Source organism: Crocodylus porosus, unplaced genomic scaffold, assembly GCF_001723895.1.
Source record: "Crocodylus porosus isolate Cpor-Errol unplaced genomic scaffold, CroPor_comp1, whole genome shotgun sequence".
Lineage (NCBI taxonomy): Eukaryota > Metazoa > Chordata > Crocodylia > Crocodylidae > Crocodylus > Crocodylus porosus.
In genome coordinates, this window is record NW_017728886.1 from 54,053,956 (window position 1) to 54,073,414 (window position 19,459).

Sequence of the window (19,459 nt, forward strand, 5' to 3'; positions counted from 1 at the left end):
GCCCACCCCTGTAACCTGTCTAGGTCTGATTGTAGCCTATTCCTTCCTTCTCACATGCCCACATCCCCCCCACATCTTAGTGTCGTCAGCAAATTTGAACAGGGTGCTTTTTACCCCCTCGTCCAAGTGACTGATGAAGATGTTGAACAGTGAGGGCCCAAGGACTGAGCCCTGGGGGACCCCACTGCCCACATTCCTCCAGGTCGAAAACGACCCATCCACCACCACTCTCTGGGTGCGGCCCTCTAGCCAGTTGACAACCCATTTGACTGTGTAGGTGTTGACACCACAGTCCCCCAGTTTTTTAATGAGAATGGGGTGAGAGACAGTGTCAAAGGCCTTGCGAAAGTTGAGGAAGACTATGTCCACTGCTACCCCTGCATCTAAGGATTGTGTGACCTGGTCATAGAAGGCCACCAAGTTGGTCTGACAGGAGAGGAACTAAAAATCAAATGTCTTTCTAGGTGACACTCGTTTCTTTGTTTAACATGCTTGGAGATACTTGGATTGAATAACCATAAGATTTTAAAATCCTTTAAACAGAGACTGTAATCCTATAACAGAGACTAAAGACACAGATAAAACCCACTGGTACCTTTTGGCATAATATATAACATAGAACGCATTATATAGAATATATAATTATCTTGGACAGTAGTAGTTTTATAAACTATGCATATGATACCTAGCTAGTAGGCCTGTGCGAGTAGGCAGCTATTTGATCCGGCTTCGGATCTGGCTGCTTTGGATGCCAGGGATCTGATCCCAAGCTCCAGACTGGGTTCCTGCTTTGATCTGGCCGAAGTGGCTCTGAAGCTTTGGAGCAGCTTCAGAGATCCGACCATAGGGTATAATGGGGAATCAATAAAATATCAAACGTTGTTTTTTTGGTCTGATTTGGATGAAACTTGCAGGGGTGGTAGCTTGTGCTAAAAGCATGAAGCCTGCCAAGTTTCAAGAAGATTAGTGCAGGGGTTCAGGGGGAACTGCACCCAAAATTCTTGAAAGAAGCACTTATGTCTTGTATATGTGTTACACCACAGAGGGGTAAAAACTGGTGAGGCCACAAAGACTGCCAGGTTTCAAGGTGATGGGTGCAGTGGTTTCGGGGGAACTGCACTTCAAGCTGCTGACAGGTAAAACTTGTGACATGGGTGACACTGTGTGTGTTAAGGCACAGCGGGCTGAAAACTGTAGGGGTGGTGGCCCCTGTTCTGGCCACAAAGCTTGCCAAGTTTCAAGAAGATTGGTGCAGGGGTTTGGGGGGAATTGCACCTCAAGCTGTGGACAAGTAAAACTTGGACATGAGTGACACTACGTGTGTTAAGGTGTAGCAGGTTGAAAGCTGCAGGGATGGTAGTCTGTGCTGCGGCCCCGAAGCTTTCCAGCTGTCAAGGAGATGGGGACAGGGGGTTCTGCAGCCCTGTACCTCTAGCTGCCCACAGGCAAGACTTGTGACATGGGTGCTTGTGCAACTGTCTCTGTCTTGGGGCAATTGATTGTCTGTATTGATTATTTCCTCTCCTTAGTTTGTGGTTTTGTAGGTGATAATCATTGCTTGTTAACTCATTAACACCTACAAAACCAGAGACTAAGGAAACCTGCACCGATCTCCTCGACAGCTGGCAGGCTTCATGGCCGCAGCAGGGGCTGCCATCCCTGTAGCTTTCACCCTGCTGTGCCTTAGCACCTTCAGTGTCACCCATTTCAGAAGTTTTGCCTGTCAGCAGCTTGAGGTGCCCTGATCTTACCTGCACTGCCTCTGCCTTAACCAGTGTACCTGATTAGTGTGCAGGGCCACATTATCCAGCATGTGGAGCTCCCCATGGGTCCAGACATTTGACAGCTGCTGACACCACTCTCTAAAACAAATGTGTAAATTGACCGGTAGCCCTGCAGGCTGGACAATATGGCTTTGTCAGTTGGATCTTCCCTGTGGGCCAGGAATTGAACAGGTTTGGTTTAAACCAAAAGATTTTGGGAACACTTTTTCTCTATCCCAGAAAATGTTTACTGAAGCATTGGGTAATGGTAATGGGTACATGGATAAATAATAAACTTGTGCTAGTTTTCCTTAGCTTTAAAACTTTACCTCCAATCTTTAAGCCAGTCAAACACCCTGCCCCTCCCCCTCCCCCATCTTGTGGGTTCAAGTATTGCTTTTGGAAGTGAGAACACTTTATTCACTCTATATTGTATGCATACTGGCCTCTGGTTTCTATTCTCTTCCATCCAAGAAGAGCACAGACCAACTGCAGGTACTTCCTCAGCCTGATTTAAGGGTGTTACCCAAAAGCTTGTAAAGAATTTTTCCAACTATCTTAATTGGTCTAATAAAAGATATCAGATTTACTCAAAGGGCCTTGTCTGCCTTATTCACTGCACTTATGAAGTAGCTGTCTAGATCGAAATTCTGAAGAGATTTCACAAAAGTTTCTACCCCCCGCCCTTTAATTTGGCTTAAATTTCTCACAGCCTATTTGAAAAGACATATTAAGTCTAGGGATAGATATTATACATAAACCAGTTTAAGCGATCAGAAACTGGTTTAAACCTGTAACAGAACAGATGTTCAGTGCACATAAACTGGTTTGAAAATGGCAGAAATCAGTTTCAGGTAAACCTGGTTGAACGTAGTATCAGAATTAACTGATTTAGGTTAAACCATCTTACGAACTGTTTGCTCCAAACCCCCTGCTGGTTTAAGTTAAATCAGACTCTCCCAGCATGCTCTCTGGGCTGGGTAGGGCATGCTCTCTGGGCTGCGTGGGGCTCTGCTCCTATCCTCTGCTCCCTGGCTGGAACTCTGGAAGAGACTGCAGGCATCTGCTTGCTTCCTGCATGCCTCTCCCTTCCCCCCCCCACACAGTCCCCCTCCCCTCTGCCTTACACAGGCACACATCATTATCTAGCAGACCACATGCTGGCTACCATCCATGATGTGGCAGACAGGACAAAGGCAGAATCAACAGGTAGCTGGTAATGTCCTTCTGTTTTTTTTAATGGGGTGATAAACAGTGTATTATCAGTTCCCTGCTGGGCTGATCAGAAGTCTGTAGAACCCCTCCCTAATCAGAGCATCCTGCCAGGCCTTGGCCATGCCCCCCCCTTCAGCTCAGCATTGAGGAAAGGAAGGGAGGGCTGTTATAGTGCTCCCTAGCTTCTAGCCTGAGCCATGGGCCTGCATTTTTGGGATGACTGTGCAATTACAAACTGGTTTAGCCTAGCCAGGTTAAACTAACTTGCAAAGGTTGAATTTGATTCAGGCTCAGGCTTTTTCAATGTCTGCCTTTAGCTTAAATGCCACAAAGTGATGGTATTGGTCTTAAACTGCATTTGCTAAATATAGAGGACAGATTGAACCTGAAAAGCCTCACATGCGAGGGAAGAAGGGTGGATGCAAAGGTAGCTTAAAGAAGCTTTTAAAAATATTACCTCCTGCAAGAAATAGTTTGTGTATTTCTGGCCTGGTCCTTCCCTTAGTTTGCACTAGCTGTACTGTTTTTCACTTGTACAAAGGGCATGTGAAATGCTGCTGTCTCAGTAGATAATAATCTAACTTGCAGAGGTGTATTCAACTGTACAATCATCCAGTTTAAATAGACCTCCACTCACAATTTTATTAATAACTTATACTTCCCATAAGTTTATCTGCCCATGCATTTTTGTTCTGTATTCAGATTAATAATATTTATTTATTTTTACGATAATTGTGTATTGTTCAGAGGTGCTGTGAGACCTTCCTATTTGGGCAGGCATTTAGCAAACAAAGCTAGGTTGAGATAGTGTAGGGAGTCTCTGCTTTATGTTGGTACTCTTTTATTTTGTCCTTCTCTTTTATGAGACACCTGTCCTCTTACTATAAGCTCCCCTGAGCCTTTGTTGGCAATGGAGAATTAAATCAAATAACTTTCTCAGCAACTGATTGTAAGGGTTATGAATCTGGGTGAGAGAAAATTTGAGAGATTCTGAAGAAAATCATGAAATTATGCCTTGCCATACATAATTCCTTCCTTTTTAAAACTTACAATAGAAAGTGAACACATTGGTATTCCTTATGACAACATGGATATGTAACTGGAAAGCGCTGTTCTCTTTTTATGTTAGTTCTCACTTGACTCTCAAAGATGGATTTACATATATGAACCTAATTCTTTGGCTTCGTTTTGCCTGTGGAGTGCAAGAGCATTAGCTGCCTCCCCTCTCCCCCATGGTGCTAGACATGCTGTTGAAATGATGACCTTCTTTTAGTGTACCTGGTTTCCTGCTCATTGTAGAGTCTAGTTAAACAAAACAACCTCCCCCCAACTCGTGAAGAATAACACATATACTTTGCCATCCTTTCCATAGGTGCTGACTCTGTGGGTGCCTTGGGGCTCAAGCACCCTCTGAACAAAATTAGCAAGTGCTCAGCACCCACAAGCCATGTCTATTTTGGTTTTGACATTATAACAAAGAAACAGCAGTGCGCTTCACTGAAAGAAGCAGCCTGTTACTTCAGCCTGGCTCTGCAGCATCTTTAGAGACTGGGGCCTTTTGGTGCTTTTAGCTCAATCTGATTCAATCATCTATTAGATAAAGTGCTAAAAAAGCCCCACTAAAGTGCCCTATCTTTATAGGTGCTTTAGAGACAGGTTGAAGTAATGCACTGCATCTTCTGGATATGCATGGGGCTCAGTGTGGGAACCTGCCAAGTTTAAAGTGCTTTTCTTGTGTGTATTTAATGTCTGTAAGCACCCACTGGCAAAAACCAAAGTTGATGCCTATAAGCCTGTCCTTCCATTCCTGAAGTCCTTTGTATTTCATTGGTATCGATTTCAAGTTGAGCAGCAAGGGAGAAATACCCTTAAAAGAACTCTGTAGGCTACTGTTTTAACAGAATAATTTACTAGCAAAATATTAGTAAACTATGTACCTTGCTACTTGGCTATATTGTTATCTTCTTTATTAGGGCCATAACTGTAGCAGTACCTACATTGCTAAAGGAATATACTCTACTTGAGATGTGTAACATTTTAAACCAGCTGAAAGGAGGAACTTGGTTGAAAGCTGAGTGAGTTACTGCTCTAAGTAGTGGGAGGGAGTAACAGAACTAGCTAGTTGACTAACCACGTCCCTTTGTTGCTTTTAATTTTGCCTGTTAATATGACTTAAGCAGAACTGTATTCTCTGTAAACCACCAGGAGTTACATAAGTGGGAAAATGTATGCAGGGCTCAGTATGTTCCTTTCATTTTAGGTGTGTAAGGTAAAGTTAAACTAATGTACATTATTTAAAACTATTTCAAAAGCTGCAGCTTGGATAGTCATTGGAAACATTGTATAAAACAACTGTGTGGTAGATAAATGGATGCAGAACATGAGGAAACAAATGTCACAGTAACAGATCAACTTCATGAGTTGGGGCAGGGAAGGGAAGAGAGGTAGGATATCTGTCTAGGTGCAGGGAAGATGCATAGTTTTTACTGGTTTTAACTACTAGTCCTTCTAGTTCATGTTTTATGCAGTTTATTCTGCAAGCTAGGAACAAAGAACAAAAAAAGACTTAAGGATTTTGGAAACTGTAATGTAATTGGTTGTTTAATTTTCATTTTTGAGTGAGATGACCGTGTAAATATCTATTTAACTTCTCAATGTTATTACTTAGTGCCAGAGGACTTCTGGGTTGCCAACACAGCAGCCACTTTCAAAAAGCACTCCATAGGTGATCCACCAGTGAGTCTCACTTTCGTACCTGGCACATTGCCAATTTCATTCTTTATCATAGTTTCTACCAGTCACATGGACAGATATGATCTTTTGGGGAAGAGGCACATGGTTTTTGTAAAGAGAAATCCTGCCTAACCAATCTGCTGGAGTTCTTTGTGGGCATTAATAAACATGTAGACAAGGCAGGGGATCCAGTTGGACATACATTTAGAGCAGGGGTTTTCAACCTTTTTCGATCAGTGTACCCCCAGCGACCAGACGTGGAGCAGAGTATCTCTGGCAGCTGGACTCTGAGCAGTGGGTGGGGGTGGCAGTGCATAGCCAGATGCCAAGCAGTGCGGCAGCCACCATGGGCGAGTTTCTCTTGCCCTCCATGTCTGGGCGGGCAGCAGCAGCGCAGGATGGTGCATGGTGGTGCTCTGTTCCCACCCATCTGCACATACCCACTAGGGCCTTCTCAGTTACCCCTGGTTGACATCCCCTGATTTAGAGTTTTAAAATCTTTTGACAAGGTCCCTCAAAGGCTTGTAAAAAAACTAAACCAAACAAAAAAACATTGACACAAGTTTCATAGATCAAAATCTGGCTAGAAGGTAGAAAACAAAGCAGGGTAGGACTAAATCATCACTTTTCAAGATGGAAAAGAGGTCAATTGTAGGGTCCTGTGGGGATATGTACTGGGCCCAATTCTATTCATTGTTTTGACCAGTGATCTGGAAATGGGGGTGCACTGTAAAATCTCCAAGTTGATAGATGACACTGAATTATTCTAGGTAGTCAAATCCCAAGATGATGGAAAGGAGTTACAGAAAGCTCTCACCAAGCTAACTGAGTTGGTGGGCAAAAAAATGGCAGATGAACTTCAGTGCTGACAAGTGCAGCATATTGCATATGGGGGGGAAATCACCTCAACTATATTTACACAGTGCTGAATTCTGAACTCAGCTGTTACAACTCAGGAAAGAGTCCTTGGGGAGAGTTCCCTAAAAATGTCAGCTCAATATGCAGGGTCACCCAAAAAAGCCAAGAAAATGTTAAATAAATTTATGGATGATAGATCTCTCAATAACTTATGAACAGAATGCTTGGAGATGGTTCCTCTGTCATCTTGAAACTAACAATGATGGATGCCAGGGAGGGTAATGAGCAGGAGACGGAACATTCTAGATTTATCTAGCTCAGTAGTCTCCCTCAAAAATATCCAGTTCTGCCACCGTCAGAGACCAGATACTAGGTTAGATGGACCATTTGTCTGACCCATTACTGCACTTCTTATGCTCTAAGAACTGTTATCTTTGGAAAAACAAGAGGGGCCTCTTACAGTTTTCTACTCTTGGGGTATATGCAAACATTACATTTAAGCTGACCTGACCAAAATTAGGTTGATCTAAATGGCCCGCAGTTCAGGCATTCTCAGGTCTTAGTTTATCTTAAAAGTGGCATACCCCATCTAAAGTTAGTTCTCCTCAGAGGTGATCAGCCAATTTTTAAAATGGCTTAACCCAGTGGTGTTCAACCTTTTGCCCCTGTGGGCCAGATAAATGGCGTGGGGCCAGTCCACAAACCTGACAGAATCCCTCCTGCTGCCCTTGTGGTGGGGCTCAGTGCCAACCTTGCCTGGCCCTGCACCCTGCGATTGGGTGCCCAATGCAGTGTGTGAGGGGTTTCCTTAGGTCTGGAAATTTGGTAGCAGGGGAGTGATGCCATCACTCCTCTACTGTCAAATTTTTGGACTTGTGGGGAAACCTCTCTCAAACCTACCAGGCCTTCCCCTCTCCCCACCCCCAGTTGCTTACCTGGGACTCCCTGTGTTACTCCTGAAAAGCAGTGAATACCTGCATGTGCCCCTCCTGGTTTAGGAGGCCTAAAGTAAGTAAACCAGGTGCCACAAGTGCTTGTTTGCACCCTAACATATTTTAATGAAGAAATGTGAACTATTTAAAAATATTGCAGAATTAAGTACTTAATCAGACACAGGTTCAAGTTGATTCTTAGACTTTTTTTTTATAACGATGAGGTATTGGGGAAAGCTTAATAATCCACTGGACCTAAAATATAATTGAGTCTTATTTCTCATGAAATAGTAAAATAGCAAGAATGACTAACACTAAAAAGTCCTAACCCTCTCTTGTGTTTCTGGGAGTGGACCGCTGCACTCACAAATAAAATGATAGAGGACTATGAATGAAACTTTAGTTTTATTGAACACTTCTGCAGTGGGAGTTTTGAGTGACTGATGTGCCTGAAGTTTACTCATTTTGATGTCGTTTTGTCTTAGGCTGTGAAGCATGATTTCCAACCCCTGCCCCACTTTAAAAAAAACAACAAACTTTTAGGTAGTTTCTTCAGATTAGCAGTTACATTTGTAAATGGTACATAAAGTCTGGAGAGTTTGTTTTTATAGCACATTAAAAAAATTTTTTTTATGTCTTTAACTGTTTTTTTTTAATTCTAAGCTGCCTTAAATCTGTCTTAGGGTGGCTTAAATGCAATAAATAAACAAAGTTAAATTATTTAGAAAACTTTTGGAAAGTAACCTAATGAAGAACATTCTCTCCAAATGTTTTCTCTTTCTAGAAAAATCCATTAGTGGCCCATGCAGTATTGATTTGTGTATGGTTCAAATTCCATCATCCTCTTTCTAGGATTGAAAATGTACATGAAGAGTTGTTATTGTGGATATTAAATTAAGAAAATGATCTTGCTCCTCATAAAGTCGATAACAAACCATAGAATGAATTGACCCTAGATTTTTTCACTTTGGCCTAATTAGTTGCCAACTGATTGGAGTACTTAACATGTTTCATGGCTTTCATAGAGAAAAAAATTCTAGCCCCTATGAAATGTGGGCAGTGTATAGACTAGCCTATGGAAATATGTTAGATGCCTTTTGAGTTAACTGACAAGCAGTTAACTTTAGGGAGAAATCTTCCCCTTTACAATTGGGATCAGACTAAAGTAGTGTTCTGTGCTGATAAGTTAATTTTAGCAAAATCTTATATCATCCAAATATTTCCTCTTACAATATAGTGGGATAAGTTAAAGCATCTCTTAAGAATATTTTTTTCCTTTCCTTATTTAAGTAGTTTCTGAAGTGAAGACTGCAAGATTTATCCTTGATCTCTTGTTTTCTTATACACTGCTATCTTGCATAGAGAGGTGTTAAGTCTGATACTTCCATTGTTTTTTTCTAAATCACATTGGGTTCAAGAATATAGATTGTAGAACTGTTAAGAGGACATTTTGGATGACCTTTTGGGTATGTCATAACTCATTGTTTTCAGTAATGATTCAGGTAATACCCATTGTTGATCCCTCATCTCTGTCTACATAGTAAACATGCACAATTCTTTGCTGGTAACTGTAGTGTAGTTTGGACTCCTTTTATTTAAGGCACTATATTATGTTGGGGGAATGATCCTGTTCCCATTTAAGTTACTGGCAAAACTCCTGTTGACTCTGGGCAGCCTATTTTTACACGTTTTACGCAGTGCCGGATGCTTTTTATAGGCAAGCCATGTTAATTAGAAATGCCTGTGTGTCACGTATATCAGTGGTGCAGTGTATCCATGTGCTGAGAAAATGGCAGCAGTGCGCTTTGAACTGAAGCACGTTGAATGTGTTTAGTTTAAAGTGTACCGTCACAATTTCCTCAGCACGGAGGCACTCTGTGCCACTGATGCATGTGACCCACGAGGCTGCCAGCACATGTCAATTTATGTGTTTCAGCAGATTCGATTAATTGAGTCTGCTCTGACGCTCTGGATTTCCAGTGCATTGGAGCAAGCTCCCTGTATGTATGTAAGCACCCTTTTAATTCTTATTTAGTGTCCAAATGTATTGCACTAATCCTGAATTATGACTCTGAAATATGTTTATATAGAAAAGGCTACATTGTTAGCAATAGGTATTCTTACCTAGCAACACCTAGGCGTGGAATGCCTACTGACATATTCTTAGAAAGAGCTTTTACCGCGTTTGGAGTTTGCGCAGCTATGTGGACAAGTATTGTCTAACTTGAACTTGAACCTACAGTCACAGCTTGTCCCTCTTTGGAGCTCTGGCAGCAGAACTAGTTCTCTTTTCAAGTTCTGTTGCTACAGTTTCTGTTTTTCCAATCCTTGTTGAAAGCCTTGGCAGGGAGCAGTATGCCTATTGTAAATGAAAATAAGGTAGGCAACAGGAATGTAAACCCAAGTACATTCATTTTTCTCCCACTCAAAGAACCAACTCACTCCAGAAATTCAATCCTTCTTCACCATTAAGAAATAAGAAAATTTGAGATCAGAAAAATGTAAATGTTAGACAAGAAGTCGATCTTTTGTAAAATTTAACGGCTATAAATGAATAAAGTAATTCAGTTAATTAAAATTCAGTTGGTTATTAAAAACTGAATTAAATTGACAGTGAAAGTACAGCCTCAGGTGTGTGACTGCTTTTTAAAGCGCTACATTTAATGTTTATGCAAAAGTAAGTCTTTTTATATTAGAAAGTGATTAGCACCTTGGCTGTATGGCTCTCAGGATTTTTTTTTTGTAACACTGTGTAAGATTTCAAGATTTTGTTTTCAGATTTGACCTACTTAGAAAAAAGTTCTGATTTAACACCATGTAATATATTCCCTTAGTTTTGCAAGTGCCTTTGGGTAATGTATTGTAGAAAAAAGTAATCTCATCTTGGAGCGTAAATGGACCCTATCACATCTTAAGATATAGTTTTTTCACTCCTTATGCCTAATTTAGCTTTCAAATACAACCCTGTGTTTAATGATACTACACTCTATCAACAGGGGCATTTTACCAGTAACTTAATTCTGTTTGCATACAAATTCTCTGTGCCTGGCTGATGTAAAAAGTCTTTCCCTTGCAGTAAGAAGACACTAAGTTAAACTTGGTCAGTTTCTTTTTTGCAAAGGAAAAGTTTTGTCTTTTAAGAGGTCAAAATATTCCCTGGTTAGCTGGAGGTAATTATTTAAATGCCAATTGAAAAAAATCTGACTGCCTTAAAATAACAAACCCTCACCACATGTAGAGTGACAATTGTGTAAATGTGAAGGTGTTTGAAGTAGGAGAGCTTACTGGGTGTACCACACCACATGCAAATACACAACTGCCAGTGGTAGGCCCTTTTCTTCCTATTCCTTTGCTGGAGCCGCAGTGCTCCTAAGCAATGTGGAGAATGAGAGGCAAAGGAGCAGCTTGGGGCCATTGGAAAATGGGCTTCTAGGCTGCTGACAGATGTTAAAAAACCCCCCAAAACAAAACAGTGCTTTGCCGGAAGAGAAAGCCAGGTCAAACTAAGTGCTCCCTAGCGTCTGTATAGATTGGACGCTTCAGCAGGGTTTTGGCACTTTTATCTAAAGCTGATTCAAACAGCTATTAGACAAAAGTACCAAGAAACCCTGTTGAAGTGTGTGTTCTGTACAGACATTGCATGAGTTGGGTCAAATTGATGTGATGTCTCTTATGGGTATGTGCTGCACTCAGCACAAGGGCATGCCAAACTTAAAGCAAAACAGTGTTTTATTGTTTGTTTGTTTTCCTTTTTCATGTCTGTAAGCAGTCCCAGTGGTTTTCTCCTTGCTACCCAGGTGTGGAGGAAAAGATGCTTCCCCCAAGCTGAATCTTTCAAGAGCAAGCGTTGTCAGTGTTTATACTAACCTTCTTGACCTTTGTGGCTGACAATTCACTTTCTCAGCTTTCAACTATGAAGAGCTTGTACTTTCTAGGGTTGGTTTTAAAATGCCTTCTACCACAGTTCAGCTAATTTAGTACTTTGTGATGGACCGTCTAAGCACCAGTGTAGTTGAACCAAGCTTGCATTGGCTTGGTTAGATTCTGTTCTTTCTTTTTGGGGTTAGAGTGTTTAAGAACTAGGAGCTTCTTACAGTATATTGGCTTTTTGTGTTTACTACCAAGTGAGAGAAATGCTTTGGAATAAGAAGTAACTGTTATGGTTTCTTAAACTTAGTAGTTATAAACTTACAAATACACAAGTTAATTTCTATTATGAAAAGTATATACCATGCAACATAGTTTGGCTTTTTTTAAAAGGTAGCACTTTATGAATAAAAATGTTAAACTTGTTTTTATAGGACAATTGGCAGGAGAGGGGGCCAAAATTTTTCTTATTGGTGCATCCCTTGTTCACACTGCTCATCGCAGCATGGCACATTATAGCTTCTATAACCTTTAGATAACCAAACTCTGTGTATTTCAATCAGGCAGTTTGTAAATGTCTTGTAACCTAGATCAGTGTTTAGTTTATAACGGATCCCCTAGTTGGTTTGCTCTCTTGTTTACCAGCCTTTGGTATTTTTCCCAATCCACCTTACAAAAGTTCTGTCTTGGAGCTAGTTTGCATGGTATGGCTGAAAAATGATATGGTCAATGCTGATGAGTGAGGGTCTGTACTGAGATGATGGAAACTTGTCAAGTACTTTTCTTACTGGCATTTTACTTAAGTTGCCCTTCCACCAGGCAAGATTTAGGTGCATCTAGACATTTCAGCATCCAGAGTGGACTGTCTTTGGGACTGTCTTGGCATCTTTGGGTCATGTATGAGGGCTACAGCATTCAGGCTTGCCCAGAGTCGAATATTGTCCCCCTTGCTACTCAATGAAGAATCCCCAGTCTTAATGTTGACAGTTGAATTCACCTGCATATAAGGTTGTCCTGTCATTAAATGGGCAGGGATATGATTGACAGCATGGCAGAGGGTGGCATGTATATGTTGACAATGATTAGGTCATTGACCTGGACAGCACTGTAGGTGTTGTTCCTTGGTAGTGGATGGCAGGTCATTTCTGATGAAGATAGCAAAGCCCTGGTTCCTGCTAGCTATTGAGTCTGCAAGGCTGTAGCTTGAGACCTTTATCTTCTGCAGCTGTTACATAAGTGTTTCTTGTAGAAGGACTGCATGTGGCATCATTTCCCTGGTGATGCATTCCAGCACTGATTGCTTGAGTACAGGATAGGTTTCAATATTAAGCTGCTGAACAGTCAATCTTTCCTCTCATCCTGTAGTTAGTATATCAAAATTGGAAAGTATAGTGTATCAAAATCCAATCCATAGAGGGTTGAATATGACCCACGTAAGCAGGCAAGCATGGTGCACCATTAACCACCTTACAGGCAAAGGCACCAAAAAATGACATTGCCCTGTGTAAGCAAATACCATCACAAAAATACTGTGCAACAAGTGTACAGTAACCCAAGCAAGCAGCACACAGTAACGATTAGACATCTGATGTGTGAGCAACTTAAATCACCCTACGCCAACCTAATTTAACCACCTCCATCTCTGACAATGAATTTGACACAGCAGCCAAGACTGGCATGGCTGTTGGACCTGATAAGATATTCCCAGAATTCTTTACCAACCTCAGAACCACAATGGAAAAAATGGCTTCAGAAATTTGTGTATAGATGTCTAGAAAGTAGCAGACTTCCAAAAATGTGGAGAAAAGCTGACACTGTTGCTATCCTGAAACTCAGTAAACCACCAGAGGATCCAAAGATCTATCAACCCATCTAACTACTTTGCGTTGCATACAAACTCATGGGGCACATCCCCATGAGTGGGAATGTGTGTTTCTCTGGGGACAAATAGCAATAACACAATGTGTGCCACTGGTGCTTGTCCCCGGGGAACACCTGTGCCATGTGTGCTCTGGTGTGTGACATGTGATGGGTGGGGTAGGGCAGGCTGAGACCAGTAACTATGCTGGCCCTAGCAGCCTTACCTGGGGTCCTGGGGGCCTCCAGAAGCTCCAGACATCGTGATCCTGGAGCAGGAAGCCTGGCCAGCAGCTGGAGCATGACTCCAACTTTACAGACATACTGGTAGACTTCCTTTATTCTTGGGCATTAGACCAAGTGATATAAGAAGTACGACCCTAACATCATTACTGATAAGAGGCAAGAAATGACGGAAATCACCTGCTCCCCCAACTGCTAACTGAAGACCCGAATGGGTGGAGGCTTAAAAGTCATAAACCATTTATCAAAGAAGCCCACAAGCCCCTGGAAGACATGGGGGACGCTGAACCAAACCTATGAGCAGCAATGTTGTATACCAACACCAAACAAGTCCTCCATGGGGTATACCCTTGACAGAAAAGTGTGTCAAGCTGAATAGACTGAGATCTGCATTCAGATGTTTCAAAACAAAACTTCACAAGATGAGCATCTTGGAGAGCCTCCTGTGCTAATGTAGTACCCAACAAATAGCACAGAACTTAATCAAAAGCGTCGATCTTTACAAATGCCCATACAGGGTAGATGGCATCTGCACATTGAGCAGTAATACCAGACAGTAGCTCATAGATTTAGACCTTGATATCTGATGCCATACAAAAGATGATGCAGAATACTGTTCTGACAAGGACATCACTTCTCATTTGTGGTAGGTAATTAAAACAAAACAAAACAAAAAGCCCAACAAGAACAAACTCTTCCCAATATATTGTAGTTGGAAGAAGACTGAATGGTTTTATCAGTTTTATAGGTTCATAATTTGACTGTTACAGACTATGGGAGGCTGCTGGATTAAGAATACCTTGGGAACTGTAGATTCCTCTCTCTTTTCAGTCAGAGAAAGATTACTGTAGTTGAAGTTTGTTTTTTCATACAATGTGCTAAAATGTATTTGGTTAGAAAATGCTTGAGATGCACAGCAGCAGCTCTTAGCTCCACAGAATAATTTGTAGGTCTATAGAGAGGTCTTTCTTTGTCCTCCTCCATGAACTGCTACAGACATTAGGTTATAGTAAGTAATGTAAATACTTGTTTCCAGTTATGCATACATCTGAGCATGACAGAAGTAGATGACAAATACTTGCTATCAATACACTGTATATTCTCTTGCGAGACCAAACTGCAGTATTATAAGATCATTCATCCATACTGTAAAGCAATTTCATGCTTGGTAATAAGAATGAATGAAGCAAATTAAAAAGGAGTCCTGTGTGCATGTGTTTAATTTTTTATTGTTTTTACCATATTTTTAAATGTTAATATGGGTAAAGATTTTATTTCCCTATCTAATTGCCCAGAATGGGAAGTGGTTATTACGGATGAATGCTGTTTGCTCATACTAAATACCATAGGAGTCATAAAAAATATGCTGTTAGATTGGGTAGAAGTGAATATGTAGATAAGAGTAAATTTTCAAAATTATGATTCTTCAGCTAATTTTCAGTATATACAAAGATGTTCTTATTCTGGGCAACATCATTATTTGCTGCATTTAACCGAGACAGTTGCCTTGAGGAAATAAATTGTCATTAAGTAAGATTGCTGAGGCTACATCAAAGCTAGTAAATACATAATGGAAGATAAACAATTCTCAGTTCAAGCCATAACTGCAGAGTATATGATTACTGTTACAGGCAGTCCTCCACTTACAATCTTTTGCACTTACAACGTTTATCAATTGACAGTGTTTCAACTTTCTGACACCAGTTTTGACTTTACAACTCTTGATGCCACACCATGTCACGTCACACGAGTGAACAAGTTTGCTGCGTTGCCCATCTCTCTGGAGAACATCTGTCCAAACTTCCTTAGAGGCTTTCTTTAAGAAAGCAGCCAAGACTCCAGAAAAACCTCCAGCCAGGACTCCTGAGAAGACTCCAGGCAAGAACCCTTCAAAGAGTCAGTCCAACCAAGAGCCCTTCAAAAAGTCCAGCAAAGTCACTTCAGAGAAGTCCTTCCAAATCAATATGATTGGTATTTACAATACGAATACATTAATGTAGTTATATTACTCATCTATAATTGATTGAGTACAATATTCTGGGTTATTTTTGATGAAAATAGGATATTAGGCCTTAGTTCAGGAACCAATCCCCCATGTATAACATTGTTTCCTATGGGAAAATTGGTTCCAAGTTACAACATTTTGACTTAAGACGTGGTTTTCAGGAACCAATTATGTCGTAAGTCTGAGTTTGTTTTCAGTAGTTGTAATATCAAATTATGCCTCACCTCTTTAAAAACAAACTCTTTTTCTATTGTATCATCACATAAACAAATGACACCCTAAACAATGCTGATCTTCATTAGGGATGTTTCCCATTTGCATTAGATGTGGAATATGGATAAGTGACTAGTGGTATGCACTCTTCAAAATAACCGCATTTCTTCATATGTACAATGCTGTAATTGTCCTACAATGTGCACCTGAAAATAGAAGTTTATGCTGACAGTTTGCAGCCTCTCAATCCAGTTCAGGTAGGTGGGGCACAATCCTTTCTTGTACAAAGCACTTTTAGCTATTCAATTTTGTGGGAGTCCTGTGGCTGTAGGATAAAGCCTCTGATGAAAATGTCTGAAGGTATGAACTGATGTGCTCTATGAAGAGCTCTAAACAGTGAGGGTGCAGACATGCACAATGAAGAACCACTTAAAAATGACCCACAAAGAAGAGGAATATCCAGGGGCAGATCTGGGAAGTGGGGGATATGCAGTGGTACACTTGCACCTCCATTTGATTCCTGCGCTGTGCAAAGTACAAAACCAAATGTCCAGTAATGGTGGCAGCTTGTCTATTCAGGCAGGTGTGTGTGTGTGTGTGTGTGTGTGTGTGTGTGGGGTGGGGGTGGTGAGGGGGAAGAAGGCATCACCTGAGGTCTTGGCTCTGTTATGATGCACCTGATTCCTTCTAAACTCTTCCTTTCCACAGGTGTTAATGACCCTCTCTCCTGTTTAATGGTCTTTAATAGTTGCACTAATCAAGCTCTCATTTGTTTTGCATTTCTGCTGTCTGTTAGCTGCTCCTGCTAATGTAACTTCTATTTCACAGCCCTGCAGACTGCTTTTAACTATAGCTAGAATCATTAACTCAGGTATGAAAATAATTTTCAGCGAAGCACTGGAGGCCTGTCAAGATGCTCAAGAAAGATAGGTTTGTTTTATGAATCTGAAAGAGATGACATTTAATAACTACAGGACTAGTGAAACATCTTTTGATTTATTTAACTCTAGTCTTTTGTGTTTTTATACATAATGTATTGTAAAGCAAATGAATGAACATTCCAGAATATATATTTGTTTTTGCTTCAATCTTAAGCTAAATAATGTAGCTCAGGGCCCCTGGCCTATTAGTAAAGGTTCTAGCTTCTTTTTAACTGGAAATAATTGTTGTGATATGTAATAATGCATCACACTATCTGCACCCATCTTTAAAAAATCCTAGACTCGTCTATGAGGACACCTTTTGAGGTATTTTCTGAAATTCCCATACACTGGTTGTCCTTTGACATACCAAGGTGCTCTATTCCTAGCCTGTCCCAGGGGACAGGGGTGGATTAAGACATGGGGCAGGGGGTTGGGCAAAGGCCTGCCACACTCCCCAGTCTGCAGGGGAAAGTCCTGTTAAGCACTGAAGCTCAATTGTTTGTTAAATGCGTGAGTGCCAGCAGGAGACAGCACCTGGGAACTTGTATGTCTGCTTCATGCTGAGGGCCAGGATGAGGTAGCAGCAAGGATCCCTGTGGCTCACTGCTCAGCTGGTCTTTCTGTCTCTCAAAGGACCCCATTCCTGTAGGAAACCGGGAATCCAAATGTGCTGCAACCTCCTTGGTGGGCATGGGCCACTCATGGTGGATGCAGACAGTGTGTGTGTGTGTGTGGAGGGGTGGACCCCCAAACCACACCAGATCCCCTTGCAGGTCAGCACATGGTGCTTTAGTCCCACTGCCAAGGTGTGCTTTGGGGCACAGAGAAGGGGATCCTGCTGCTCCCTGGCTACTTTCTGCAGTTCTCACCCTCAGATAAGGGCTGCTGATAGAGAGATGTCTGCAGATTTTCCAAGTGATGTTGGCTCGCGTGGGGAAGTGTGAGGTCTTCCAGGGGGTGACTAGATATAGGTCTCTGTCTATCAAGATGCATTATAAGTAGAGAGAAAAATTGTGTATATGTATATAATTATGTAGATATCTATATATAGAGAGATACAGGTGTGTATATATATGTAACACTTCTGCCAGGCACTTGGCAGCAACAAGGGCTGGGTTCAATTTTGGGGTCTAAATGTACTTTTACCATGGCTTGAGCCCCCACCCAGACCACTTGGGAAACACTAAATAAATTACTAGGGTGTCCTGCATAAACAAAACCCCCTCCTCGCAAGCAGTGTAAACACAGAGGATACATTTATTACAAAAAACAAAGGCAAAGAAAAACACTAAATAAAATTTAAAACACTACCAACTACAAGACATAGTTCATAGATTGCACCCTCTTGGGCAGGCTTCACCCATGCCTAGGAAGTCTGCGACTTAGGACTTCCCCAAAAGACAGTTCCAGGGCTTGTACTCTTATACCTGCCCTTTAGGAATGGGCTAGGTGGTGAGGGGGCTTCACTAGAGAGTCCTTTGAGCTGCTCCTTGGAATTGCTGGGCCTTAGGAAGCTGCTAGAGAGTGTGGGTCCTTCTGTGTTGCAAGGGGTTCCTCGTTGCTCCCTGTGACACTGTAGGGCAATCCCCACTTCAATGTGGTGGCCTTGAGGGGTAAATTGTGGCTCCATACAGCATGCCGCAACCCTAAATTCCTAGTCCTAATCCCAGCTCTTCTGGGCAGTAACTGTAAGAAGAAAACTCTGAAGGAGAGATCAGGCCTTCCTCACTGAACTAGGCAGCAAAAGCTGGCCAGACCTATACTGCACTGAGGCCTGAACATATACAGCTGCTCCTCACTTAATGTTGTAGTAATGTTCTTGAAAAATGCTACTTTAAGCTAAATGATGTTGAGCAAATCCAATTACGTCACAGTAGTTACCTACTAGCAGGCAGCAGCCAAACCACTTTATAACTGAACAGTGCATGACTTCAAATGAGTATGTTCCCTAATAGATCAGCGATGTAATAATGAAACAACGTTAACTGGGTCAATGTTAAGTCAGGAATACCTGTAGTTGGGATAAAGTCATGCAGCTAGGCTGAAACACTATAGCTGTAGAAACAGCAGGAAGAAAATGGCCCAGGCCCAGCCTGGACATCTGGTCTCAGCTATACCCCATGCTAAGATAATACAGTTACAAATCAGAGGAGCCCAGGTTCTGGTAGCCAGTAATTGCCAAGACCCATTTCCTGGGCAGTTTGCTTCAGTGATTAACACCCCCATGGCATTAACCCACTTAAGAAGATAAAAAAAAAGAAAGAGGGACAAAATGGGAGTCTCAAACTCCAAAACCAACTTTCTCTCCCTCTAGCTGAGGCTTTCCTTTCAAATAGAATTTGCTTGCCTCTCTAGCAAAGAGTGGGTAGACCCTCCCCACCATGGGGAGCAGGTGTTCTGGCTCCCAATATACCTGCGCAGCTCTCAGAAGGCAGATGAATAATAGCCCCGGAACCTCAGTGAGTTGTTCTTATATATACCTGGTGTGACATCAGCCAAGCCTTGTCCAATGCAGGAGGGTTTATTTTCAGTCTTTCTCCCAACCAAACTGCCTAAAGCATTCTCTGCTTCCTCTGGCCAGTAAAGCCAGAGGATTTTATGTATTTGCCCCAGATACAGGCCCCAGCTTGCCATGTGCTGAGCGCATGGCCAGAACAACAGGGGCTATCTTGCCCATATCAAAACACACACACACACACACACACACACACCCCAATAGACAGTTGTGTGTGTGAGACAGAGAGAGAATGTGTATGTACATACACATCTATACATTTTGGTTATATAATTTGTTATGTAGCATTAAAGCACAGGTGTATAGGTGTAGGGATTTACAGTATATGAAGTTTA

General features: G+C 41.7%; 1 long non-coding RNA gene across 1 annotated transcript; it reads right to left on the bottom strand.

Moving 5' to 3' along the window:
• Window positions 1–635: 635 nt before the first annotated feature.
• On the bottom strand, window positions 636–18,592 carry LOC109309514. The gene is made up of 3 exons (XR_002100936.1): window positions 18,390–18,592; window positions 14,547–14,549; window positions 636–646 (listed from the first exon to the last, which is right to left on the bottom strand). It is a non-coding gene; the product is annotated as an uncharacterized LOC109309514 (long non-coding RNA).
• Window positions 18,593–19,459: the final 867 nt, after the last annotated feature.